At 46.8% G+C, this 27740-nt stretch overlaps 1 protein-coding gene across 1 annotated transcript in view; it reads left to right on the forward strand.

The window, feature by feature from the left end:
- The window catches only part of SKAP1 (src kinase associated phosphoprotein 1), a 151865-nt gene that overhangs the window by 47478 nt on the left and 76647 nt on the right, over positions 1-27740 (forward strand). The window lies entirely within an intron of this gene.

Raw genomic sequence — 27740 nt, forward strand, 5'->3', positions numbered from 1 at the left:
GATAAAAAATGGCACTCGGATAGTACCAGCGGCAGGTCAAGTTTACCATCCGTCTTTCAGCGGGACCGAGGTGGCAACACAGTTATTTAGTTTCAGTGTTGATGTTGGTTGCAATAAACTCCATCATTTCACCTGTTTATGAACCCAACCTCGTACCGGTTTCTGGGCAAAAAAAAGCAAACGAGGGTGGGCGATGGGCTCCTCGTTTGTGCCGGGATGAGGAAGGGTCCTGCTCTCCGATGGGGTCTCTTTTTATTTAACCCCGCGCTTCACATCGTTACATTTTTCCTTCCCCCTCCGCCTTTGTATTTTGAGGTTTTGTTTATTTCTTCAGAAGAAACAGAAACCCGTTTGTGCCGAAACGGGCTTTTTTATTATTTAAAAATTGAGAAAAATGATAATTGATGCCAGAATAAACAAGAAGCATTTTAGGCGTCGGTTAACAGTTTTGCATGTACATAGGCGGTATACAATATATAATAAATCTTACCATTTAAATGTGCAACCCTTCATTAGAGTGAAAATATGAACAGCTGTAATTGCACATTTACGCGGGCGACAGAGAAAAATCTGGTTACAGTTGTAATTTTTCATGCTGATGAAGAACTGGGAGCAGGTTTGAACACTGATTCTGTAACTGGGTGGAATTTTATTCCTCCATCCCCTCTTTCCCCCCCGCCACCTCCCTCTCCCCCCCGCCGCCTCTCCCCAGTCACATCCAGTAGTGTAGCAAATTAGCGTCTTTTGCTCACAGCAATGCTCCGTTTTTATATTATTCTCCGGCTCATCAGAAAAGTAGATTTCTCATGCCAATTGTAGAGCCCTCTTGGCTGTCGGCTCCTACGGGACTGACCCCCCAAACTGTGGGTAGGATGAATGGTTACACGGCCCCAGGACATCTGTTCTTCAAGGGATGCTGTGAGCTGGAGTCTGGAACTGATATAAAAGAAACACTCACTACAAATATAGTAAAAGCTTCTTGCTGCAGTAAATCTTATTTCTTACAACTTGGCTTCCAGCAAGAGACCGGCACATCTTGGGAGAGGAGGGGGGCTGAGAGGGCGAATGCTTTTTATTTTATTTTTTTATTTTTTTTAAATGGTGGAAATGTCCATTTTGCAGAACCGGAGCCTGAAACGCAGGAGCTGTAACCCTTTCAAAGCATCTTGAAATCTGCCTGTCTTGTTTTTATAGTTTATTGTTCCTTCCATGGAAAAAAAAAACAACAAAAAAACCCTACAGAACTCATATATATTTTTAGGCAGTTGAGCCTCTGCTCAAATCATCATGAATAGAAATGAATGGCCAGAATTGGAGCTGGTATTTGTCCAGTCGGCACTTGTCATAACTGACAGGGATGATGAAAATAAGGCACTTTGTACGTATGGAGAAATTGAGGGCTTCCGAAATGGTTTTATTCCCTCGTTTTTAGTCATTGAAAAGTGGGTAGATCATTAATTTCCTGTCCCGGAATAAGGAACCGCTTTGAACACGGGGAAGGTTCCGTACGTACATTTGTAACACAAACATACGCTCGTGCTCTCGGACGGATGATTGCCATTTGACCTAATATTCTTACCTTAATACGCCAAGGTCTTTATTAAACCATTACTTAGGCGTTACGTGGAGGGACTGCGGGTCACGGGCAAAACTCTCAGTGAAGTCAGAATAATTACTAAATAAAGCTGAATAAAGACTTGAGGATTTGGCCCATTCTTTTGTGACCTTGAAATTGCTCTCCGAGGAAATTCTGGCAGGTAAAGAGAATTGGATTTATATTCTGATGTATGAAATTCTGGTCGTCTTACTTCAACAGGAAACTGACTGTAGGTTTGTTCAAATTTATGGGGCTAACTAAAGAATTTGTAAGTGATTTTTTTCTTTATTTTGTGGAGGAAGAAAAGCTAAGCGTGAGTATTAGAAAATTATTAGTCACCTGAAAGCATGATTTTTACCACTGGAAACAGCTTAAAAGAGACTGGTTTGAAAGAAAAAAAAAAGAAAAAAAAAAGAAAAAAAAAAATCACTTTATTTCAAGCAAGTTGATTTTATTAATTGCTGCTTTACCAAAATGCACTTACCAGTTTGCTGGTTATTTGCCAGACTAAAGGAGCTTTTTATAAGTCAGGCTATTTTATTTAAAAAAAATATAAAATCTTGGGAAGCTGGAAGATGCTGCTAGATGCAAGAGTGCGTATGTACTCATTACAGACGAGTGCCCTTTGGAAAATAACTGCAGCGTTCGTCCGAAGTGCAGCAGCTTCTCATTACTGTCAACGACTCAAGCACCCCTTAAAGTGTGACTGTTTCTCATTAAACGAGTTATAGAAACAATCTGGCTAATTTTCCCTAAAAGGCTGCAGTATGTTTCCAGAACACTCAAATTTTATTATTTCAGCCTTATCCTGCCGGTCCCGGCTCAGGCGAAGCTCCAGCACCTCGCTGGGGAGGCTCCCTGGGACCCAGCCCCTGGCCATGCTAGCACCAGCTTTTAATATCTGCCCATCTGGGGGGTCTGATCCAGCCCTCCCGGGGAAAAGGGGCACCCGCTACCATCCTCTGGCTCTCTCCCCCTTTTCCCCCATCTCCTCTTTTCCTGCCTGCCAGCCTTCCCCCAAAAAACCCACCCAGGTGAGACAATAATTAGGGAAAACCAAATTATTTAACTTTTTCTCTGCTGTGCGGCCATGGGAAACCTTTTCTCTCGGGCACTTTGGGTGCCCTGCTATTTTTAAATTTCTAAATAATATTCCATCCTTTTTTTTCCCCCCTCCTGTTATTTTTTAAAAGCAGCAAAAGGCAGTTATGGGGGAGTTTTGTGCGTGGATTTAGGGAATGAAGATGCTCAGATGAAGTGGGGGGCTCTCCCTCCCGTCCGGTGCTGCACTGTGGCTCATGGCAGCGCTGGACCCTTGGGGTCCTGGTGCATTTCTGGGTCCTGTGCAGACCCCGGCAGTGACAAGAGAAGGGGTCCAGGAGCCAGAGGAAGGGGTCCAGGAGCTGGAGAAGGGGTCCAGGAGCCATCTCGTGGCCACGGTGCCGAGCGGCAGCCGCCCCGCTTGGCTCCGAAGGTGGGACCTCAAGGAGAGGCGAGAAAGGGGGGAACCGTGTTCAAATATAAATCAAACCCATCAGTCACCGGGAATCCGGTGAAAGTGGCACAGGATATAAATAGAGGCTATAACTGCAGTGACAAGCAGGGCTGCAGTTGTAAATACTCATTATCTTTCTTAATATGACACCGTGTGGATTGGGAGAGCTCGGGAAATTACAAAGGGAGGGGAAAAATTAAAACCGGGAGGTGGGAATCCAGCATTTTTAAACCTAAAATCTCTGTCCTGCTTTTCTGTAAAACAATAAAAGGGCTCCCCCACCTCAACATTTATATATATTATTAATATATATTAACTTAGCACCCTGTCTCCTCCCCAAAGCTGAGTGAAAGCCCCAAAGACATCTGTTTGCATACATTGTGTGTCAGGCAACATCAGATCTGAATAGAATTTATCTAAATTTTATATGCATGGCTTGATGTAAATTGAAATAAATTGTACAGCATACTCTGCGTGGACATATTGGTTTTTCCTTCGCTGCTTGAACTTTTAACCTCGGGGTTTGAGCCGGTCACACGCTGACCCGTCTGAACTCTTGCTGGTAGAGCCAAGTCTGGAAGGATGACCTTGCAGCCATGGCAACCCCCAAAGATAGTCCAGGCCTCCTCCATCCTCCCCTTCCCCCAGCCCTTTAAAACCGCCAAGAAATTGGGTCGATTTCGGGTGGTTCATCTTGGGCACCTTCATGCCAAGACGCAAAAAGTTGGTTTTGTTCCTCCTCCTCCCAGCCTGTTGCCGAAAAGCTTTTCCGTGTCAGTGGCTTGTGTAAGGACCATGAGAAAGAGGATGGGTGCTGGGTACCGTGTGTGGGTGGGCAGGATGAGTCCTGGTCCTGCCACTGGTTTTGGTGGGGATTGCTGCAGAGTCACTTTGCTCCTCTCTGTCGTGCCTCAGTTTCCCCATGAGTCTCACAGCAATAATCTTTTGGGGCATATTTATTGTTTTTTAAAAGCTTTGAACTTCTCAGGCAACGAAAGGCCCTGCTTGAGCAGGGGGGTTGGACCAGATGACCTCCAGAGGTCCCTTCTAACCTTAACCTTTCTATGAAAGTTAGGTAGTTATTTGTTATGCATCTGCATGTAAGGTGGTGGTGGTTATTGCTGCTGTACCTGGCCCACATGAAAATACAAATTCCTTAAAATTTAGGTGGAGACATGGCTGAGAGCTGATTTCTGGCTCTGGGCTGACCCTGGCTGCTGCCTTATTAGAGAGGCTGATGAGAGGCAGGTTTGATGGCTGGTAGCTCAGGATCGTGGTGGATTTTGGAGACTGGCATTTGACTGCAGTTTTTTGCACTGCAGAAGGGATGCGTTTCCCTTCCTGTGCGTTCTTACGAAAGGCTGGGGGAATGCCGTGCTGTGCTGGGGAAGGTGGGTGGTGTTTGCCATTCCTGGTGGTGGCTGCTTCTGCTTTAAGCCCAGCAGAGCACAGACACAAAGTCCGTTTGAAAGGGGCAACTGCAGCAGCTCGTGCAACCGCTCAGCAACGTGTTTGTGCGTGCAAGAACAATTTCCACTCCTGGTCTTATACTCAAGTTGGAGTCATGCACTTGCACCCTGTGCCGTTTGTTATTGTAGATGTATTTATTGTCTTACATGTGCACGTCATGGTCACTATTTTGTTTTGCTGCTCATCTTCCCTGGGTGACCATTTGGTCAATTTACTTTTGCGCCTTGTCTTTTCCTTATACTCTGTAGGAAAGGAGAAAACTTTCTGTAATTCTGAGCCATACCCAGCACTACGAGGCCAAATTTGGGTGAAGAGCATCTGCCCCAGTAGCATCAGTAAGTCTCCAAATCGTAAAGCTCTCTTGTGCAGGTAGGGATGGTTTGGGAAGGTCAGTTCACTGGAGTCAGGCAACAAGAATGGGCTTTGTCATCCCTGCTCCATAGCTGTCTCAGCTGGAGATGGTACTGGTTTTGGTATGAAAATCCAAGGAATATCGCTGGTTTTCTGTTGCTGACAAAATGAATGTTATCTGGAAGGAGAGTCCCTCCATGTTCAAGTGTTTCCCTTCATCCCAAGTCTCCCTGTGTCCCAGAAGAGGTCTTGATCCAGCTTTGCTGAACTTGAGAAATGCTGGCATTTGCTGTTGAAGTTATTTTGAAAATAATTATGCGTTCTCTCCCTCTCTAAGCTCCAGAACAGAAAACGATTTGTCATCAGTACCACACGTAAGCATATGCTTAATTGCTTTCCTGAGTTTAGGTGTCTAAAGGGCCTGACTGCAACTTCCAAAGACCTCGGAACAGCTGTGAAAATACTCACTTGCTCTGAACAATGCAAATACTAACGGCATTATCTACTCGCCAAAGGCCTTGGGGGTAATGTTGATCCTCGTCCCAGCAGCGCCGTTGCCTCTGGAGAGCTGGGCTCGCGAGAACTGTGCTTTTGTGGTTGTGGTGATGCCTCTGGAGACACAGGCCAGACCTATACCCTGCCACAACCCCAGGGAGATCCCAGGGAGTGGGACCTGTGTCCCTGCACGTGTCTTGGGGTGGAGGAAACAGGACCAAGAGGTCCTGGAGGTACCAGAATGGGCATTAAGGAGTAGAGTGTCTATTTTCTCCTTTTACATGATTCTGCTTGACCTGCAAGAGAATCTCTTTGCATCTTCCCTCTGCATCACGTTTGTTCACCTGTGGATATGGTGCCATAAAGTTTTAAAGCTTCACAGTGTCTGAAATACTCTGGGAATCTTGGGTGGAAAGTGCCATAGTGGTGCAGGGCTTTATCTGTTCCCCACCTGGGCCATATTGTGAAGTTCCAGAGATGTGTGGTGTCTTCCAGACAACAGAACTTACTGATAATTTATTTAATAGATGCAGTATTAAAAAAAAATTTCCTGCTTCTAGCTAACTGAGAGTAAGTCGTATTTCACCATTACAAAGCAATAAGCAGGCCATAGATCCCTGTTTATGGCCTATTTTATCAGTATGACTTCATTGTCTTATTTTTAAAAATTGTTGTTATAACCCTATTATTATAAGTTAATAGATAGAGGGCTGTAACCGTAATGTGAAACAACTTTTGCAAATCAACTGCAATCTGTGTGACTGAGATCTTTTTTAAGCAGGGAGCACAGTGAGGGACTGTGGATCCTTTGCCGATGTCTGTCACCGCATGGGGCTGGTAGAGTCAGTGCTTGTAGCTCTGTGAAAGCAAAATGTAGAAGAAACTTTGAATAAAATGAACCGAAAACCCTAAGAGCTCCACGATATTCTTTCCTCTTATATCTGTTATAAACAAAATCTGTCCCATTGGCATGTAGGAGAGCACAAATGTGCTCAGTAAGGCACAGGCTGTTTGTATTTGAAGGACTTCAAGGTTTCTGTAAGAAAAGTGGGATGCAGGAAAACTGGCAGTATCATTTTCTGTTTGCGTGGTGCTCTCAGCTGCTCGATCTTGTCACCAGGAGGAAGCCAGAACCCCTGGATGTTTGTTTTGTCCTCTACCTTTGCAGCTGGAGATGTGCTAGCGATAGCTGAGAGGAAAGCAGCAGATGTATAACCAGCCCAGCAATTAATGTTACAGCTCCGCATTGGTAAAATTTGGTTTTTAAAGTTATTTGCTTTGCCCGATGTATTTTTAATGCACTGAAATGTCATAATAAGGGCGTAACTATGCCAGGAAGTTATTACAAAGCAGACTGGGATGTGGATTGTAAAGTGCCAGGACTGCGTCTTGTGGAAACTCCCTTTGTAGATACTTCATACCAAGAAAAATCTTTTCTGCTTTCATCTCGGCTGGATCCATGTCTGAAACGCACTCTTAGCAAGGAGCGGAGCTGCTGGGAATGGGCAATATCTTATGTGATGCTCTTCTGACAAGTATCAGACCACTTTATACTCTTTCTCCTGTGCAGAAGCATAGTATCTCTGCCTCTGGTTTACTAAAAGAGAAACTGAGAGGGGAAAATAAGTTGCCTAGGATGAAAGAGATTTAACAGCAAAATGTAGAGGAACACCTGGAGTCCTGACTCCATCTCTCTGTTCAGCTCCTGGAGTTCATCCTCTGTACTTTCCTTCACTCCCCCAGCCTATCACTCATTTCCTTAAAGCTCTATGAAAACCTGATGTGATTTTTCCATCCTTTTGGTCTTTTTTTTTTTCTTTAGTGGCTCTTTTACTACATCTTAACCTTATTCTGAGTGAGAGGCTTAATTGTTTGGACAATGCTGGAGCAGGAGGTTTTTTTGAAGCTGCTCGAGATCCAGGCAAACATGTGGCACAAAATCTCTGACTTTCAGACTTTGGTCAAGGTTTGTGGCAATGTAACGACGCTGGGGTGGGCTCCATACCCAAACAAAGTGAGCGTTGCTTTGTGAGCCAGGTTGGCGTTCATGGTGCTGACCTCTCCATTTGATGGCTGGTGCAAGTGAGGAATTGCACTTTTTTGCTCCTGTACACTAGATTTTGGAATACTGTTGTCTATGCCCAAGATGGATGGTTTTTTTTGGCTACTTCCATGCAGGAGCCAATGCTATGTGTGCCAAACATTGCTGCTTTCACTTTTTTTGGCAGATGGTCACTAGGAATGGCAAAATCCAGGCGAGAGAGAAGTCTCACCCTTGCTCCTAATGTCAAATTTTGACCTGTTTAGTTTCCATGATTTCCTCAGCCATAGCCCAGATGAGATGCTGATTCCTGTCTCTTCAGTTGGCATTTAGCAGAGCACCTATAAGTGTTTGCATGTTAGTACCAACAAGCAACTAAGTGGGTTTTGTGGGTTACAGCTGAGCATCCTCCCAGGTCCTGCTTTCTCATGGGACTTACCTCCAGGAAGGAAGAGTATTTGCTCAGAATATTCACCTCAGCATCGTTTCCTCTATCACATTCCTGACATTACTACTGCTCTTTGGGCCAACTCCTTCCCCTTTCTTTTCAGCTACCATTAAACCTCTGAATTGTTTATAAAACTTGCCAATTTCCAATCCATGGGAATCAAAGCTATGGACTCTTGTATATTCTTAGGTGAGACAGCGAGTAAGAACGAGAAGAGAAAGAAGGGACTATGATCTTTTTGACCTATTGAGATCCAGGTTCAAATGCGTTCTGGGGTTCTTAATTGAATGTGGTGGATTTGCCTCTGCTGGGGACCTAGTCCTGTTAAAAACCCAGACAAGTGGAGCTGCGCTGGGAGGGTCTGGTTTAGAAGGAACCTCAAGGTGACTTGAGGAAAACCCAGCGATTCTTCTCGACTCCTTTAGAAGAGTGTGGTTCTTGGGAGCTGAAGAGCATGGTCCTTGGGAGGTGAAGAGCGTGGTCCTTCTGAGCTGAGGATGGGGCTCATTTTAGGGCAGCCTGGGTGAGGCTGCAGTGGGAGGAGGAGGTTGGAGGTGGGCTCCATCTCTGAAGTACAACAGTCTTTTATTAAGGCTGATCTCTTGTGGCTCCCTGGGTATTTCTTTCAATACCTTGCATGTTTTCAGCCAGATATTCCATCGTCAAAGGACTGGGGGTTTGGGGTTTACTCAGCAAAATATAGCAGTTTCACCCCAGAGTACACCCCCAACAGCTGGTCAGCTCTTCCTCTTTCCCAGCAGGGTCCGAGTAAAACCCCTCACTCTTTAACTGGATAGTTCAGAGGCCATAGAGTGAGAAATCTGGGTAGTGGGCCTTTCGAGTCTTGAAAATAAATGTTTGCATGCCAGTGGGTCATGCAGTGGGTCTTGGTCTGACATCCCAAGCACAAAGCACGTTCGTTCTGGCATGGTGCAGGCGCGGGTAGGACGTGAATTAGGTTTCTGTCCTTATTGTTAGCGCGGGAATGGGGGGAGCTGGGTGGGGGTAGGGAATGGGAGCTCTGCATCGTTTTCTGTGCTGTTTGCAAACCCCTCTGAATAGTGAAAAACAATGCGATTAATTTTCTCTAGCGCAATCATGCATAGATTTAATAAGCATCCAAAGGTAGGATCCATCTGTAAAGTACGCGCTGCATGCTAAATTACTTCTCTTCTGCAATTTTTTTTCTTTCCAAACCTTAATTAATTGAAGAAAAAAAAATTGTTTATTAAAGTGGGAACAGGCTAGGCTCTGTCTCTGCATCTCTGGTTCAAAAGTTCATACAATTCCCTGAAGGCTCATCTGTGTGTGTGTGTGTGTTTGCAATTGGGTGTGTGTGCGCACATCTCTCTCTCACTCCCAGACTTGCTCTCTGCTAAGAGACAGATGCCCAGAAAGGTGCTGTACTTTAAACAAAGGTTACTTCCCCCCCTCCCCAACCCCTTGAAGTATCCTAACTTGGCAGCGCCCTTCCTCCCTCTCCCACCCCTGCTTGTCCTTTATCCCTTTTGGCTCAGAAAGGTAAAGACGCTTCCAGCGCATAGCTTAAAACAGCGTAAGCGAATAAACAGGGGTAAGGGCTGGAGGATGGGAAGTTGATTCCACAGGTGGATCCACGGTAGGAAGCGCCTGTGTGTGCGTGAGAGCAAGAAGCAAACAAACAGGGTCCTGCGAAAGGAGAGGGGTTTGGGCGTGCAAGGCACACAGGGGAAAAATATCCATCAGGACGTAGAGCTGTGCTGGGTAAGGACAGCGGGGAGAGCAACGTGCGCGTTGCCAAAACCACAATCCCCTCTTGTGTTCTTTCAATGTTGCCCTGTCCTTGAATCCCTGCCTGCCTCGCTGTCTCTGTCAGGCTCCGTATGTTCAGCTCGCAGCCCTGGCACACCGTGTCCTTCATAGACTCTGTCCCCGGTTGCAGTTGGGGGTTCTGCTGGCTCAGGTCCCCTTGTCTTCCCCTCCTGGGCTGGCTGTGTCCTTTCCCGCTGCCGTCACCCATCCTGCAGTCACCATTCTGAAAAGTCACTCTGCAGTGGCCGACACGGCCGACCTGCTGCCCTCTTGCTTCTCCCCACCTTGGTTTGCCATTTTTCTCCACCATCATTTTCCTCTTGTCCCCTTGCAGTGCTGTAGCACCATGGGCTGGGAAACATGGTCTTGAGCTGGTTTGCTCTTACCTGCTAAGAGCAGGAAGGCGTTGGGTGGCTTGAAGTGAAGTGCAAAGTCCCACCAGGAGATGCAGCTCGCCTGAGCACACCCATCCAAACGCCCATGTGCCGCAACATGGCACGGTGGGCTCTGTGCGCTTGGGAGTAGGAGGTGGGCACTTCCACGGTACCACCTTTTTCTCAAGACAAGGAGTATTTGTCCCTCTCCACTGACCATGTGCAGAGCTCTGTTAGGTTATCAGGCATGAGATGGGTAGAGCTGGGGAGGTGAGTCTCAGCTCTGGAGGAGGTGATTGCTGCAAAGACCTTGGAGAACACGAAGGCTGGGAGGGAAAAAGCCAAAAGATTACACAGGGGATGAGAAGGGGGAGATGGACACTCAGTACCTCTGTCATGATTGTGGGACTGGAGTAAGGGCGAGGTGAGACCTGTTACCTTTCTGCAACAGAGCTCCATGCATGCACCCTTCAGCTCCCGGGAGCTGAGGAGGAGATCGAGTGGTCATGGACCTCCTCCCAGCATGGCAATGGCTGCCTCAGCTTCTCCATCTACAACAAGGGAGTAAGTGCGCTTCCCAGAAGAGTGGAGGCTTGATCAGCTTACCGGAAAGACCCGTGACAGTTTCAGATGAAGGCACTAAAGTGCACCGTATATTTAGATTGTAAACAGAAAGCAAATACACTTTTTTTTTTTTTTAAATAGCTATATCCAGTGATGTGGGTGAAGTGGCACAAACACTTTATCCGATGCAGTTAAATCTATGCTCAGTCAGATGAGATTTTTCAGGTTTTGATTCCACGTCTGATCTGTTTAAAGCCCTATTTATTGTAGGACTCCTTTAATTTGAAATAATGGCATGATTGTTATTTTATTATTTTCATGTTGACAGTTGGCCAAGGACTCTGAACCACATGCCACAGATGGCAAGTATAGTGTTGTCTTGCATTATACAAGTCCTCCAAAATAAAAATTGCAGCTGGATTTTATAAGCCACCTGGATGAGCGATTTGAGAGGGGAGGAATGGACTATTTCACTCTTCCAGTAAATTTAGAAGAATTTCTAAAATAATTGCCACTTGGGTCGCAGAATTTAGCTGTGCATATGTCTGTGCTCAGTAGCATCTTTATAACCGTTCACTTGAAATCCCATTCAAACTGGTGCTGAGCTCCTCTGAAAATCCTGCACTGACTGCAATCCCAAGCATTCAGAAAACCGTGAGATTTTCCTTTTTTTTTTAAATGGTCTTTCCTCCCTTGGATTCAAATTTCCTGCTCTTTCCCACAAACAAGGGGACGAGGAATTTGGGAGGAGTGTGAACTGAAAGTTGAGAATCTCCTGCGATTGTATTACTCCAGTTGTTGGGATTCCTGGAATATTCCAAATACAACATCTTCAAAAAATTAGCAAGAGCTGCTCGTCCTGTCTGTAAAGGTCACGCATCCAGCCGTGGAAGAAACGCAGTGGTTTTCCCTTGGAAACCTTTAGCGAAATCTTTAAGGGTTTTTGAAGGATGAGAAGTTGAGGAGTGGACTGGCATGGGGAAAAGAAGTAAATTTTCATTGTTTTTTTTTTAAATTAGAGGTAGGAATGATGACACCATGTGGTTGGAGGATGGTGGGCACCAGCCAAGAGGACGCCCAGTGCACCTCCAGAGTGTCCAGAGTATACTCAGGACCTGATAGAGCAACGCCAGATCTTGGCCCCCCTCTGCTGCTCTCACCCCAAATAACTTTTTAAGAGAGATCCCCATTTCACGTCTGCTGTCCCGTCCACCTGGGAGGGATGTGCCCAGAGCCCCCCACCCCACTCTCACCCCACTTATTGCCCCCCTCCCCTCCCATGCCAGCTTGCGGGGACCAACGTCCCTCAGCTGCCGCGCGGTTTTAGAGCCGAGATTGTGGTGCTGGAAATTGCCGGTGAGGAAAAAGGGGGTGGTGGGAGAAGGAGGGGGGGAAAAAAAAATGTGGAGGCCGGTGGCTGTAATCATCCTAGTTGCTGTCTATTTCCTCAGACTAATAGCAGAGCGATCGGAGTCGGGGAGTTCAACCAGAGGTTATCTTTCCCAGGTACCATCTCGCCCAACGAGAATTTGATTTTTTTCTATAGGACTTTACTCCATTAGATTAATGAAATTTCAATGAGAGCCTGGCGCCCCCCGAAGCTTTGTTAACAAAACAAATGGGGATTCTGTAGGTGTGACAGCTCGCGAGGAGAGTTACGAGAAGGTGAATACATCCTCGCAATCCACTCAGCCTGCAACACATTGATCTCTATTTAAAGCACCAATCGGATTTTTGTTAATTATAAATGATTGATCTGCAGTTTTCCCCACTCCCAGCGCCATCCGCCCTTCTCGTCTCACATGTGCTTTCCCCCCTCCCCAAGCCCCCAACACACTTGTAACTTCTTTGCATGCTGCATGTGGAGCTTTTTTTGTTTCAAAGACAGCCCTGGAAGGCAAATTGCAGCAACACCCAATGGCAGTGCTCTGTCTTTACTGTTGCTGTCAGCGCTTTCATTGCAAACCCCATGTTTTTCATGGTTTTATCAGCTGAACCTTAAAATTAACTCCGTGCCGGGCGTATTTTACAGGTTTAACAAAAAAAAAAAAAGCAGCAAGCTCTTTGAAACAAAGTAAGGTGCAGTAATTAAAGCGGGGAAAATACATTTGGCTTCTGCTAGGTTCTGAGTTTAAATCTGTAGGAGCCGGGAAATTGAACTGCCATTCTTAAATCACCATTTTAAGCCTGGGGTTTTATAGGGGTCACAGCGGCGTGATCCTACGTGTGATGTGAGTACGATCCAAAGCCTGGTTAGAGATGAGGGTCCAGCCGCCTCTGATTCCGGCCGTGGAGCTGATGGGCAAAGTCTCCTCTGGCTCTGGTTTTATTCCCATAAAGTTGCTCCAGGTTTGAGCAAAGCCCAGGAGAGCAGACCAAACTCTGAGCACTTCTAAAATATATTTATCTGACTGCTATTTCTTTTGAAGTGCTGTGGGGTTCTTGGTTTGCCTCGGGGTTGCCCAGCCTGATGCTCACGAGTGCTGGAAGTGATCACTGGTGGCCCGAGAGGACAAGGCACTGCGTGGTCCTACAGAGCCGCCCTGGTGCCTCCCTGTCGACCATAAGAAACTTCTGTAGCTTCATAAAACCATCTTATTTCCTGGGGAGGTGGTTCCACTTCCAGGGCGCTACTAGCACAGGATATATTTCATCTCCAATAATCCCTGTTTATTATTTTTATTTTTGCTGTGGCTTTCTGAATCTGGCTGGGTTTGATTGCTGGGAGTGAGAAGGAGGATGGTTGTGGTTCGTGTTCTCTTTTCTCTATGGTTTCTTCTAAGGACGGGACTAGATGTGCACAAGAACCCTTGGAGGGTTCCACCATACAGGTCAGGACCTACTCTGTGCCCAAGACCTTGTGCTCCCGACCCCCGTTACGGTCAGTTTGGTGAGTTGTGGAGTTTGTTTGACTCTTCTCAACTGCTTAAAAAAACCCCAAAGACAGAAAGAGGGGAGGTGATGCTTCTGTGGCCTTTATTCTAGAGAATCCATCCAAACTCTTGTTATCTTTCCCAAAACATGGTGATGCTTAGCGTGTGTGGAGCTCAACCAAAGCCGCCACCCCAAACACCGAGTTGCAGAGTCCTGCTTTACAAAAGGCAGACGAAAAATGAATAACTTGAATTAATGCGGCAACATTTACCATAATAGTGATATGGATGGTGGAAGGTGTTATTGAAGATGTCCCCCATGAGATACTTAGTGGGGGAGAGTCTAAATTAAGTGTGCTGAATTTATTACTTAGTGCTCAGATAACAACTTGAAGCAAGTGTGCTTAATTTTGCTTCCTCCCCCTTTTTCTCTCTGCCCCGTGCAGACCCTGGTTGGGTTTCCAGTGCAGCGGTCTTCTCCAGGAGGAGCAGGTATGGTCCAGCCTTGGGCGTTGAGCTCCACCATCTCAGACTTCCATGGCTGGATCACGTGTTCCAGCTTTAAGGAAAGACACACAAAGTATTTGACATTTATTTCTGTAATTAGGAACTAAATTCTGCCTCTACTGATGATGATAAAAAGGGGTTTAATAGTCTGCTCTCCTTCAGAAGGCAGCAGAGGAGCTTTTCAAAGGACTCTAGAAATTGGAGGAAAAAAATAAATGTACATTCAGCAAAAATGTTATATAGCTGTCTCAGATGTTTTGGTACCGAGCTCTAATCAGCACCGATGTGGGAAAACAGATGATTGTGCTGAATTATCAAATATCTTGGATTTCAAATATAAAAAAGGGTTGATTTTAAAAGATATGTAATTCTTTTCCTGTTGTCTTTTTGAATAGCCTAACTAATGATTTTCATTAGTGGGGCTGTAATTTATGTGGTCCCAGTGGGTTCTACCAAGGTTAAATAATTTAAAGAAATAAAACCCTTATCTGATGTAATATAGCTAATGAAGTATATTAGATACTTTGCGCCAGTGCTGTGTGAAATAGATCTCCGAAGCAAAACAGCAGCCTTGCGTGAGGACACAAATCTCGACATAAATATCCAAATGCAGCAAGATGCTGCAAATTTTTAAAGATATGCCATAAAATGAGATTAACGCCGGGATGCAGCCCCCGTTCTCCTGAATTACAAAGGGATATCATGGGATTGCAAGCGACACTCACATAAATAAAAAATCAATTCTTAATGATGAGGCAGGCTTGTTTTAGCGCATTACCCAGGTTAAATGGGAGCACGCAGAAACAGCAAGTCCTATAAGACTAGTGGAATCGTTGTATATTAATATGATTTAGAGAGCTGCATACCTCGATGGAATAATTGTTATTATATCTATACAGCCAGATGGCACTTGGTGTAAACAGCCATCGAGCACCTCCGACACGAGTGCTGTCAGTGGCTCGTTCAGGTGTTCTCTCCGCATCCCCTTCCCTCATCTCCTCGCCGCAATCTGCGTTTCTGTTCAGAAAAAACCGCTCCAAGTCTGCTAAACAGCCACATTTTTCAGACTTATCTTCAACTTAGTCCCTCTCACTCTTTTTTTTTGTTTGTTTTGTTTGTTTTTAATTGAAACAATTTTTTTAATTAAAAAAAATATCTCTGCTACAAATGCTTCCTAGAAAAAACTTACGGAGCATGAATTTTGCCTCTGCCGGGTAGCACAGTGAATACAGGCAGAGAATTCACTACTGCCTGGTTTTGTTTTACAAATTTACAGTGACAGATGTTTTAAAGGTCGTTTTCAGCTGAAGAGCTTTGGACTTTTTTCCTTCCTTCCTTCCTTTACAAAAATGCAAGAGCCCAACATTCAAAAACTTAGATTAGCTTAAAAAAACAAACACTAAGAAATCAGGACTTAAACTTGTCAGTAAATGCAGTAACGCTGAATTTAAGCTAGGCAGCTTAAATTGCACAGCTTTTATTTGAACATATTTTATCATTGCTGTTCTTTTTGGGGGCTTTTGAAATGTGCAGTGCTTTCCAGACAGGGAACGCGAAGGAGTTACTTTATTTCTCTTTATCCTTTGCCTCCTACTCACCCTCTTTCTGGCGTTTTTCTGTGCCCCAAAATATTTTTGTTCTGGTGCCTGAAAACACCAGCTCGAATCTCCTGCTCTTTCCCATCTCGGATGGCTGAAATATTGCCCATCCACGACTCTCCAAGTATTTAATACCTTGCACATAGTTTACTACAGGCGTAATTCATTTCAATTCAATTGCTGAGTTGTTCTGGTCTGGGTTGATCTGAGCACGTAACTCCCTCCTATTCCTCGTACAGCTGAAATACTTGTATTTATTACGACTGTCCTCGGGACACCTGTGGCAGGGAATGGGATGTCCCATGTGGACAGGACATATGTGCTCCCTACGCGGGGACGGTGTGTTTTATTTTTACGGAGGGTGGGTTGGGAGGAAGGAGCCACTTCCCTGGCAGTTTATCTATAGATCAATAGAGGATCTCGGCTGTCACACAGCAAACTCGCTCTGCCCAGACCGTCTCCGGATGGAAGGGTTTACATCTGCGCTCTTTGTTCCGATCCCTTTTTGCCTGGATTTCGTAGATATTCTGCGAAATAGCCAGGGCTCGGAGAGAGGGCTCTGCCGAGAGAATCGCAGGAAGAGAATCGGAGATCGAGACTGATGTTTTCTGTCGATACGGCGGCGTTGGGAAAGCGCCGGCGCGGTTGTGACCCTGGTCAGCTGCGCAGGGCTATTGTTCCAGTGATGGAAGGGGCTGTCAGCGGTGAAATATGGGCAGCGTGGCTGGCTTTCCTGTTTGAGGGAAACAGGAAAAAAACAACCCACAGCCCATAAGAAAAGTGAAGCCCCTTTTTAAATACTATTTACATCTTTGCTTACTTGTACATCATTTTTTCCCTGCATGTCTGAGAGGCTTTTACTGAATCCCATCCTTCAGCTGAAGGGGAGAAGAAAAATCCCATGGCTCAGGAAGGGACTCGTTGTTCTTTTTCCTTTCTTTAGATAAGGGAATGGTTCTTAGGGATCTCTTAAAGATGTTTGTGCGTGCTCTGCAACGAGCTCTTAACTTGAAACTAATTCGTTCCCTCCTCCCATTATTTCTCTTCATTAGTTGAACAGATCCTCAGCTGTTGTAAATTGTCATAACTTCATTATGGGGTTTGGGCAATTTACACCAGCTGAAAATCTGCCTGGGAGAGTTTTGCCCGGAGGGAGAAGGCACAATTCTGTGCATGGCATTTTGACCCTGGCATTACAAATGTCCTGGGTGCCTGTGATATGTTCCCCCATTCGCCTCATATATTACTGAACTTCAGCAGGAGGACACGTCGAAAGGCTTTCGGTCTTCATTTTGAATTTCCAAGTATTTTTCCCTTCTGTTTCATTATCACTACAGGACGTTTTGTCTCTTATCCTTGTGTTTAAAGAAGAGGAGTTTTTAGTAAAGTGATTTTTAGGGTGATGGTTAGAGGAAGATGGCAGTGTTGTGGTTCCCACCACCTTGGGGTGGGGGTAAACTGAGGCACGGAGCAGCCAGCCCCCAGCCAGGCGAAGGACATAGAGCCAAAGCAAACCGCTCCCTGATTCAGTTCTCGTATTTCATCCTCAGTGACTTTCCCCTTCTTAAAAAGATTGTCCGAGTTGTTTTTTTTTAATTGCACGTTGTAACTGTTTAATAAGGCGTTGCTGCCCCAGCACACAGCCCGCTCCACACAGCTCTTCTCCGCGTGGTCCTCGCAAACGCGGCTCATCCTCCTCAGCAGAGCAACTCCAAGTTCTGCGGCCTCGATTGCAGCAAAATATTTAAGCATATGCTTAAAACAGCCTTTACTTAACAAATTAAGTCAGCGGGGCTTAACCATGTGTGTAAGTACTTTTTGAATGGGGATTGTCTTTTTAAAGAGTCGGAGCCGCCATCTATTAAAGGCGTGTCTGCGCGCTCCCGTACTGTTCTAACGACGCATTAAGACATACGACCCATTCACGTGGAGGCACTGGTACCAGAATACTTCCAGAGGAAGTAAACAAGTTGTACCAACATAAACCAGATCCGTTCTGGTCTAACTACACTCACTTTAGAAGTATGTACTAACATAATTATTGTAATCCAGTGCAGATAAATCACAGCAGGGGTTACAGCATGCAAAAATCCATTTCTGGACCAAAGTTTTTTCCGGGACGGGGTTTGCTGATAGATCACATGCGTGTGAAATCCTGTGTCTGTTAGAAATACTGCAAAGACGCTGCTGTCTCCTTGCTGAAGGGAAAATCGAGCAGTTCCACCAGCAGCAAGCAGCCCTGCTGTCACGTTTGGGCTCTACGGAGGAAAATGTAGTTAAAGAAGAAGCAGGGTTTCTTTTTTTAAAGCTTCCGAAGGCGAGCTAGAGCAATCGTTTAAACAGTTGTCTTTTTTTTTTATCTAAACCCATCAGTCCAAAATCCTGAAATAGTTTTTTTTTTTAAGTCTCTCCAAAGCATTTGTGCGATTCAGCCGCTCCGACCGCTTGACTCTTTACCCGTGCCTCCCCCCTTTTTGCTCCGATTATACCTCTCCGTGTGCTCAAGGGGAGGAAACTACTGTTAATTTCAATGGAATTAACTTACATTGTTGTTTTGCTGCTCGGTAATAATTTTTACGGGGTGCCCCAGGGGCCCCTCTGTTCCCTGTTATAAGATGTCACAATCTCTGGGATACAGTATTGCTGTTCAGCTTGACTTCTCATTTCTGTTGCCTGGAGCTGTACTGCTCTCAGGAAACCGTACCATATAAATCGAGGCATCTCTGGGCATTGTATACACATATATAATTTATCTATTTTTTTTTTAATATTTTATGTATACTTTTAAAAGCTGCATGTTGCTATTGTGTTTTTTCTCACCTCCAATTATTTTTGGAGGTGTCCAATGGCCAAATTTAGCCTGGTTTTCCGCTGCAGTCAGACTGAAGTGAGCAGGGTTGCACCAGTACCACCGAGTAGAGAATTTGCCCCCAAATAGCAGTTTAGGTACGTAACAGCGTGGGTTATTTTCCAGAGGAACTTGGCAACGTTACACGATGGTATTGAGCGAGGGAGGAAGAGGATGCTTTGGTGGCTGTGGCAGTGGACAGGACCTGTAAGAGGATCCGAGTGCAGCGTCTGGCTTAGCAACGGATTCTGCGTGTGCAAATTATCTTTATGTCTCTGTCCCCACCTGCAAAATGAGGTTCATTATCTTCTGTTTAAAATATAATCTCCTCTGAATATAGACAGCCTTTTTCAACGTGTACATAAAACACCCTGCGTGATAGGGCCCTGATCTCTGCGGGGACCTCTACTTTCATACCGATATTATTTATATATGGGAGTTTTTATAAGACATTTGAAGGACTCCAGAGATTAACCATCCTCGTGTGCGATACCCGATATTGCGTTTTCTGTCATGCAGCACGGTGACAGTCCCTTCGTTCTCGGCAAGCGAGGACCATGCCAGCAGCAAGGCAACCCTACCAAGGTCTGCTCTTTGGCTCTGAAGGGAACAGTCCTGTAAGGGGAAATGGAATAAATTCTCCCAGACAATTTTAGCCAAGAGGGTGCAAGTGAAAGGCTGCGTTGCACAACCCTGAACCAGCACTTGCTAATTGAGCGAGTGCCCAGCCACGGACCCAGGGTGTTTGAATCCAATTTCTCAATCCCTTTGTCTCAGTGGGTGCAGTCCTCCCTGTATGGGTGCTCTTAACTGATGTGCTTTTGTATGCAAAAGGGACAGAAAGCCAAAACTGTGCAGGAGGGAAGACTTGGTTGGTTTTAAACCGGTTTGATATCAGATTGCAGAGTTTCCAAGCGAGGTTAACTGTCCCTGTTAGCTACATCTGATATCGTGCCCATGCCTGGCTGGAGTCTGCGGTGCCTCATATAATGCTCACAGTTAATAATTTGTATTGGAAAGCTTTGTGGTATTTGTACTGCGCTTTATTGTGCCTCTCGGAAATCTTTTAGTCAGGAAAAAACCTGACAGCTTAGACAAATCTGCAATGTTTTTGAAAGAGCAGTCATTGCCTTTCCCTCATCGATAAAACGAGGGTGGGGGGAGGATAATGACTGCGTTTTTAACGTGGTTCCTAGGACTCTGTAGGTGACTGTCTTATATCGAGGGCTTTGGAGCTGATGCTTGTTCAGCTCGCTCTATAAAAGGTCATGCAGCTCACTCTGTGTAAGCATATTGCAAATATTTAGTTAAAGTGGGAACGCTTGTAAAGAAGCAACTGGATGTTTTCGTTTCTCTTGTCCCGCAGTGTGTGTGTGTGTATCTGGTCTCTACGTGTGAAGCTGTAAAAATTTGACAGACTTGTCTTCTTGTAGGGAAATAGTTGATGTAATGGCTCAGAGTCAGTCACCTGTCCCAACCAGGCTCAGAAATTGTTAATTCAGGAGCCAGACAGATGTGTCTGGTCCAGGGAGATGTGTTTATTGAGCACATGTTTAGCTTCATGTGCTTGTTCTGCAAAGGATGCTGAAATACTTCCTCCCTCCACCTTCCAGTTATAAATAAGTTACAGAGTGCAGCTTTGCACTGAAGTATTTTGGCCTCAGTGCAACATTGCTGGTTCTGGGTCCCAGAAGATAACTTGGTGCTTGTCCCATCTTTGAGAGTGGGTACTATGGCATGGCTTGTGAGACCTCAATTCTCAAAATCAACAAAAAATCCCGGTTGCCCAAGTTAGTGCAGTCCCAGCAGGGTAACCACATGCCTGGATGTCTTAAAAGCTGCAGCGTTGAAGCGGTGACTGGACCTTGCCTTGCATGAGAGCTGGTACAGGCACCCAGTTAAGAGCAAGGGCAGCTCTTTCCTTAAACCGGGGCCCCGTCCTCCCCCATTTTTGTCAAACATATTTTGTGAGACTGTGCCAGCTCCACACAATTAAAGAGATTTAATTGATAGGTGATCAGAGTCATAGGTGAGTCAGCCAGAGTTGGGGACCTCTTCCCCATCACCCCCCCATGCGACAGCCAGGGTGGCAGCTCTTCCAGCTCCCTTTGCCCAGCACACTGCAGTTATAGGGACCTCACAAGTCCCTCTCTTTCTATTTCTATATCTTTCTTCTCACACCAGCCATACCCCATGTGACACTCGGGGACTAGAGCCACGCTGGAGGCTCAGTGACATGCCCAGAGCTGTTGGGCACTCGGTGGCAGAGCAGCTGTTTGAGCCCAGTCACCCCAGTTCCAGTCTGGTGCTGGCCCCAGCAGACCGTGCTTCCTACCCATCAGGTTCAAGCCGCTCGTGCGAGGCCACGCTGAATTCCAGCTCCTGATGAATCACTTTCTTCCCAGCAGCACAAAACACCCACTTGGGCAGATCATGGGTGACTGGTTTTGTGGAAACTTTCTAGAGCTGGAGCAACTCTAAAGCAAGCGGTAAATATATTCTGGGTAATGTTTAAAGGTGCCCGGGTGGCACAGTTAAATATTAATCCAGCTCTATTTCTTTGTTTGGGCAGTTTATACCGACCGCGAGGGCTGCGAGCCGCAGGTGTGCTGCGAGGAGGCAGGTGACAAATGGGGCACTGAGCTGCGGTGACATTCCTGTCCCCTTCCAGGGGTCACTCCGTGGCCTGGGCCCTCGGTTTGCTCGTGCTCGTTGCCCCGCAGGTATTTATACCTGGGGAGATCAAACCAGGAGAAATGTTTACTGCGCCCTTTACTTCCTGCCAGAAACTTGCTGCTTTAGTTTTTGCTTTGATCCGGGTTTCCTGGGGGGGTGAAGCCTATCGCTCGCCCCACCTGCCTGCCTCTCACCGCTTTCACCCTTCGTTTTTTAACCTGTTGGCTGGTTTCAGCCTAATTTAACAGAAATTGTTTTAAGGGTTTTAATGATGTCTATGAAATGCTGTGTCTGACAGAGAAGAGGGAATGAGTAAGTGCCTTGGCTTGGCACAGGGACCGTGGCCATCAGGCTTGGGTCTTGTAGGACCCCAGGGTGGCCAGACCCCCTGTGACCCTGCCCTGGGGACACCTTTGGGCTGTGATCCCGTCCGTGGGCATCCACCCACCCCAGGGGTGCTCAGCCAACCTGCTTGTCCCTTCCAGCACTCGGGGCTGGTGTGTTGCATGTGCTCGAGCACAAAAAACACGTCTTGCCATAAAAGCAGCCTCTCTAGCAATAATATTCAGGTTTTGTTTTCAAATGGAAAACAAAAAAGTTTTGGTTGGGGTATTATTAGGATGGAGAGAGTTATCTCAGGTTGTAGGCCTTGACCCAGACTTGCTTGTTGAGTGTTCGGGTTATTTTTAAAAAATCCAGAACTTTTTAATTAAAATAAAACTTTACAAACATGAAAAGCGGCCACTTCCCTTTGCAATACAACTCGCTGCTACTTTTTTTTTAAAAAAAGAAAATGGATCTTTCTGGCAAATAGTTCATAGCGTGGATTAATCTTTGTATGAAAAGCAGGAGAGGTAAATGGCCAGATGTTTCATTTCCAAACAGGTCACAGTGCAAGAGCAGTAAACTTCTTCATGTGCGATGTCCTGCGGTGTGCGAGCGAGGGGTCTCGCTGCCAGCCCGCGACAGCTGCATCGATCCAATCCGGAGCTGTTACTGTCTGCTGGATCAATGACCAGCAAAGTAAAAAGTCACTTAGTGCCCATGACATGGGCTGTATCGTTAGGACCTATCGTGTCAAGGAGCTTGGTTTTATTAACTCTGTAATTACCTGTTAAGCCAAATCAGCCAATTTTATTGCCCATTTTCTCCTACCTGGGCGGGGACCTTTGCCTCCCTATTACAGCCCTGGGCATCCCCTCATTTTTCTCCGCTTCCTCTGGGGTCCTGTGTGTTATTCACCATTGCTCAGGCTGGAGCCTGAGGAGTCGAGCGTTTACCTCCTTGCCCAAGAGCCGAGCTCCCCACCGTGCCCAGCCGAGCTCCCTGGCCCTTGCTGGAAGCAGTTCTCCCAGGGAGCCTGGGATGCAGCCCAGCGTGGTGGATGCTGTTCCCTCGGACCGACGCCTGAGGATGGTGTTTGAACAAAGTTGGGTGATGGGAGGAGAGGGACTTCTGTAGGAGGCTGCTTACAGGGTTTTCTCCATGTTCTGCACCTTGAGAGACCAGAGAATAGGACAGGAACATCTTCCATGGAACAATATCAGCATATTTTGGTGTCTCTTTGGCTTCCAAGTCTGGTTATAATTATTATTATTCACACATTCCTTCTAATATCTTCTTTTCTTCCACTCCTGAGGAAGAGGAGGTTGGGGGAGTCTGAGGGTGATGGGCTGCTCTTCCAAGCAGGCAGGTCTCTCCCTTGAATTTTTACGCGGGTTCTTGGGAAATGAAGTCGCAGCGCGGCTGCGCGTTGGATGGGGATAACGGCCCCTGCGCTCTGGGGGACGTTAATGACTGCAAAGTGCTCAGACGGCTCCGGCAGTGCTCTGGGCAGTAATGGAGACCAGGGAAATACACGGGAGAGAGTCATGATATTGGTTAGCTCACTAATCCTTGCTATTAACCGTCCCAGTGGAGCTGTACCTTGGGGTCTAGGGGGACAGATGGGGAGGTTGTCCACTCACGTAGCCTTGGAAACTACAGTTCTCAGGGAGGGCAGGTTGTTGAGTAAAAGGGACTGTTTAAGAAATCCATCCAGGGGAATTCACTAGCTTATTATCAAGTATAGCATCCAGAAAATCAGATATTTTTATCGCTAATCTGTGCTTTGGGCATTTGAGAGGACAGAGGAGCTGCAGGCCTGCTGTCATTTATGGATGAGCTAATTCTTGCTGTGCTGAAATTAGATGTTAAAGTAGTCCCGGCTTATACCCAGCATGCATGCAGAATTCCTGTTACAGAGCCAGCTGTGCAGAGAGCAAATCTGGGAGCCCAGAATTAAATTTCTCGTACAGACCCAAGAGATTGGACCAAGATCCTGTAAACAGCCTTCTCCATGAAGGGCAGCCTGCATGCCAGTATTAACCGCTTGATCTTTCCCTGGGTGCTCTGGACTGGCAAAAAAAAAAACAACCCACAGATCTGGAGATGCTGAGAAAACCTTGTTAGGGAGCTGGGGGTTCAGTCCTGTTGCTGAGCCAGGAGTTTCATGGTCTGGGACTGTGCTAGTGCAGGAGGAGGAGGAGGAGGAGGATAGAGACACCAGGAAGGTGCTTCAGGAGATGGTGAACTGAAGATCCTGGAGCTGTGTGCTTCAGCAGAGATCACTCTTAACTGGCAATGTGGGATCCATTTGACCTGGTGCATAGCTGAGATGTAAAACCAAGCAGGTGAGAAATCATGGGGTTGTTCCTCGGAGAGCTGCGGAAGAAAGGCACGTCTCAGCCTCCACTGCTGGGGATGTGGCTTCTCATCAGCGATGCCAAGTCCGTTGAATGGAGCTCAATGCTCTGAAAGCTCCAAAAAGCCACTCTAGGACTCCCCTTGCTGACCGTGACCCGACAGACGTGCCCGAGGGACTCGGTCTCTGGGGCTGGCCGGGGAGCAGGGCTGGCCCCGTACGCCCACAGCCCCTTGCTGAGCGAGGGGGAGGCTGCAGGCAGCGCTCAGCAAACCCGCTGTGGAATAACCCCCTCGCTGCCCACCCCCGAGTGTTTACTCTGTGCATGTTTTAGTGCTGCTGGGGTCATTGCCACTGACCCAGGGACTAGTCTATCTAGCACTCATGTCAAGAGACTGACATCCATAAAAAATTAACAAACTCCCGTTTACCTACAGACTATTCCTTGTCTCAGGGGCAGGACGGGAAGAAGACAAGAGCAACAGAGGCAAAATATCAGAATGGTGTCCAGGGCCAAAACCAGGGTGTGTGCTCCCTAGGAAACATGAAAACTTTCAAAGATTGTTTAAAACGCTCCTGCCTTAATGATGGGGTGGGGGTTTTATTTATTTTTTTTAATCGAACATGTCTGTGCTTTGCTGGAGAGTGATCTGGAGGTTAGGGAGAGATGCAGTAAAGACCCGAGCGAGGGCACCTTTGCGTGGTGAAGCCCCAAGCCTTGTGGTGCCACTGTTGGCACGAGCGGGTGGGCTCCATCCTGCCGGATGCCACACGGGTTTGCAGGACCTGGTCCTGACGCTGCTTTCGCCGGGACTCAGCTCCTGCCTCCGAAGGTTTTGCCTTGGCAGGAAGCCCCAGCTCGGGGACAGCCCAGGCTGTCCCTGTCCCTGTCCTGATTTTGCCCTTTGGGTTGTCTAATCCCCTCTCTCCACCTGCCCAGCACCGCTGAAAGTCGCTGCCATTTTGCATGCAGGCTCTTCTTTAGGATTTATAACCCTATAACCTCATCCGAGTGCTAACGGACCCTGTTTTCCAGCCCCCAGAGGTGCACCCCACCCAACGTGGCTCCCCCATAACAGCCAACCTCCACCCGCAGCCCCTTGGGCTGGGACCCCAGCCGCTGCTGGGCACAGCAGCATCTTCCGTGGGAGCAAGAACGAGCCCTTAATTTCCAGCCTCCTGCTACGGTCTGCGGTGACCATTACCCTGTGCCGAGCTCCCACGCTGTGTGTTCCCAGCCCTCCCTCCCCTTCCTGTGGTTTTAATGCGTCTCCTCCTGTACGCTGAAGACTGGGAGGGGGGGAAGGTTTCAGCAGGGTTGGGTTTGTAGAGTGCTCTCAATGGTCTGTAACGTGCAAGCAAATCTCAGCTATAATGTAAAGCGTAATAAGCAGTTTGCAGGCTATGAATCTGCAATTAAAACAGTTATAGTTAATTTAAATAGTAGAAAATGAGGTTGATTTAATGCTTATTGATTTGGTAATGGGCACCGGCTGCATGTGACCAACTGACTCTGGGTCATAGCAGCTCTCATAAAACCACCACGCTCGCTTTTACAGATTATTTACCCCCACCCCTGCCTCGCCTGCCCCTTCTCACCCGCGTATCCCCCCTCCCCAAAACGAAATACGTCCAGTCGTCAGGCGCTGTGACCCTAACGTCATTTAGAGCCGGCTGATAGCCATAAGAGGGTTCCCCTGACCCCCAGGGCTTTCCATCCAGCCCCCCCTTAATAACAAGGGTTGCTCCTGGTGGAAAGTCCTTCCTTGCATACAAATGGTGGCCAGGCTGCGCAGATCGTCTGGCCAACAGCGATGCTAAAAATGGCCGTGTTCAACACTAAAGCGGTGTGTTTTTAATTAAAATTGATTTTGGACTAAGTCCCTAACTAGTGTTTCTAATGGCTGCCATTTTTTTTCCTGATTGCAAAAACTTGAAGTTTATAAAATAAAGAACGAGGAGGGAGCGATGGGCTGTTGGGAAAGGGGGGAAGGAGTGAGGTCGAGCTAAGCAGAGCAGCTGCCTTGGATTTCAAGTGTCAGAGCCTAATCAGGATAGAAAAGCTCTGCTTTTGTAACTCAGCCACACTTACTGCCCTTCCCAAAGTTTTTACATCACTTAAGTGCCAGGTTTTCGGCGAGCGGAAGAGATTTGTTTAACTGCGCGAACTGGAGTATCAAACCCACAGATCTAATGTTACAATGTTATTCCTCTTTTTATTAATTAATTTTGGCAGTCTTTATCAGGATTCTTTTAATTATCAACCCTTGGTACAACGTTAATCCTGTGAATACACTGAAGTTAATTCTCAGGTTATTATGTTTTAGCCTGGGGGGAACCAAAGCTCAGTTGTAATTTGTTAATGAAAGTTGGGATTTCTCTGAGGCGCCTGCGGGTGTTGGATCCTCACTCCCGGGTAATTTGGAGTTGGATTCTGCCCCTTCGTCGTAAAACGCAATTCTAGTCCTGGTAAAATAAATAAACGGGAGGTTTTCTGCCCCTCTCAGGTGCGCTCAGCCTGCGGAGGAGCGACCGCCACCACCCCGCCTTGCAAGGGCAGCTTTGTGGGTGCCGGCGTTTGTTTTTAAATGCTACTCATCTAAATGGAGCAGAAACCCAGGAATTTCACGAGTGTGGCCAAACGTATCTGAATGTCAATCCTTGTTCCTTGGGTTACCCAGGGTTTCCTGGGGAGGCAGAGGGAAACCCCTACACTATAGGACAGGGTGGCAAAGAGCCGTTGAAGCAAACACCGGCTTCGTTTTGACGTTTTCCTTCTTTATTTTAGGCCAGTTTTAAATTGCAGGCCTGTTGCTGAGTGCCACCGGTTTGTGCCCATCGACTCTCAACTCGGGGCTGAGGATTTCTCTGCAGTTCACTGCAAATATTTGGCTAATTGCTAGGATGTGTATAAACGCAAACAGAGGCTGATGCTGGAAATCTGCTCGCTCCCAGCCTTGAGCATCCCTCCGGTCGTGCTCCGGAGATCTTCAGCCACTAATTCACTATTAAGAAGATTCCCCAAAGAACCAAGGCACACTGTCGCTTCCATCAAAGTGGAGATGCACTCTTCCACGGTGCAGCCCCCACCCAGCTGATCATTTGCCTGAAATCCCTCATGGCTGCAGTTTCGCTGCCATCGGGCAACCCTCTGTCCTTAGCTCATCCCTTAAGCAACGCCAGCAGCATGTCATCGTCCCCATAGCAGTGCCAGCTCTGCTGACTGCTGCAGAGGGACTGGGGACGAGGTGAGACAGATAAACCCTCCTGGGGGAAGAGAGGGAATAAAGGGCCGGATTATTTTCTTAACAACTACAAAGTAAATTCAGAGTGTAATTTAGTCTAAGTCACTGCGGGTTTGTGCGGGTTCAAGTCAGTCTAAACTTGCTCCTAATGTTCAGTTTGTTTTGCTTAAACTAAATCCTCTGCCTGGGCAGAAAGAGTTAATTTTTGAGCTTGTGCAGAGGGAGAAGGGGGAAATATGCCATACTGCAAACTTGGATAAAGCAGAAAAGATACAGATGGGTCGGTCTTGCAGGAGGCATTCTGGAGACAGGCCAGCTGCATTTTCCACATGCCGTAGGAGTTAGTCTTCGGACAGATGGGACTCCGGGGTCACCCAAGAAAACTCCAGTGAAAAGGTTACCTTGTAGGAGCATTAGACACACTTCTCGCTGGAGTGCAGGGGTCAGGCACACTCTACTGTACAGCCACCGTGCTAGAGAAAACAAACAGCCAGCAGCCTGCAAAATGTCACGGACTGTGGGAAGCGCCTTTAAAAAAATAATTAAAGGCCCCTGTAAGGTTTTCCTGGACATAGAGTGGGCTGGAGGCATCCGAAGTTTCTCTCTGCCTCCTGTTAAGAGGAGTTATAATGCTCCCTGCGTTCTTGGGCTTCCAGTGGGGATGGGTTGTGTGGGGCAGCGGGG

The sequence above is a fragment of the Nyctibius grandis genome, chromosome 26, assembly GCF_013368605.1.
Source record: "Nyctibius grandis isolate bNycGra1 chromosome 26, bNycGra1.pri, whole genome shotgun sequence".
Lineage (NCBI taxonomy): Eukaryota > Metazoa > Chordata > Aves > Nyctibiiformes > Nyctibiidae > Nyctibius > Nyctibius grandis.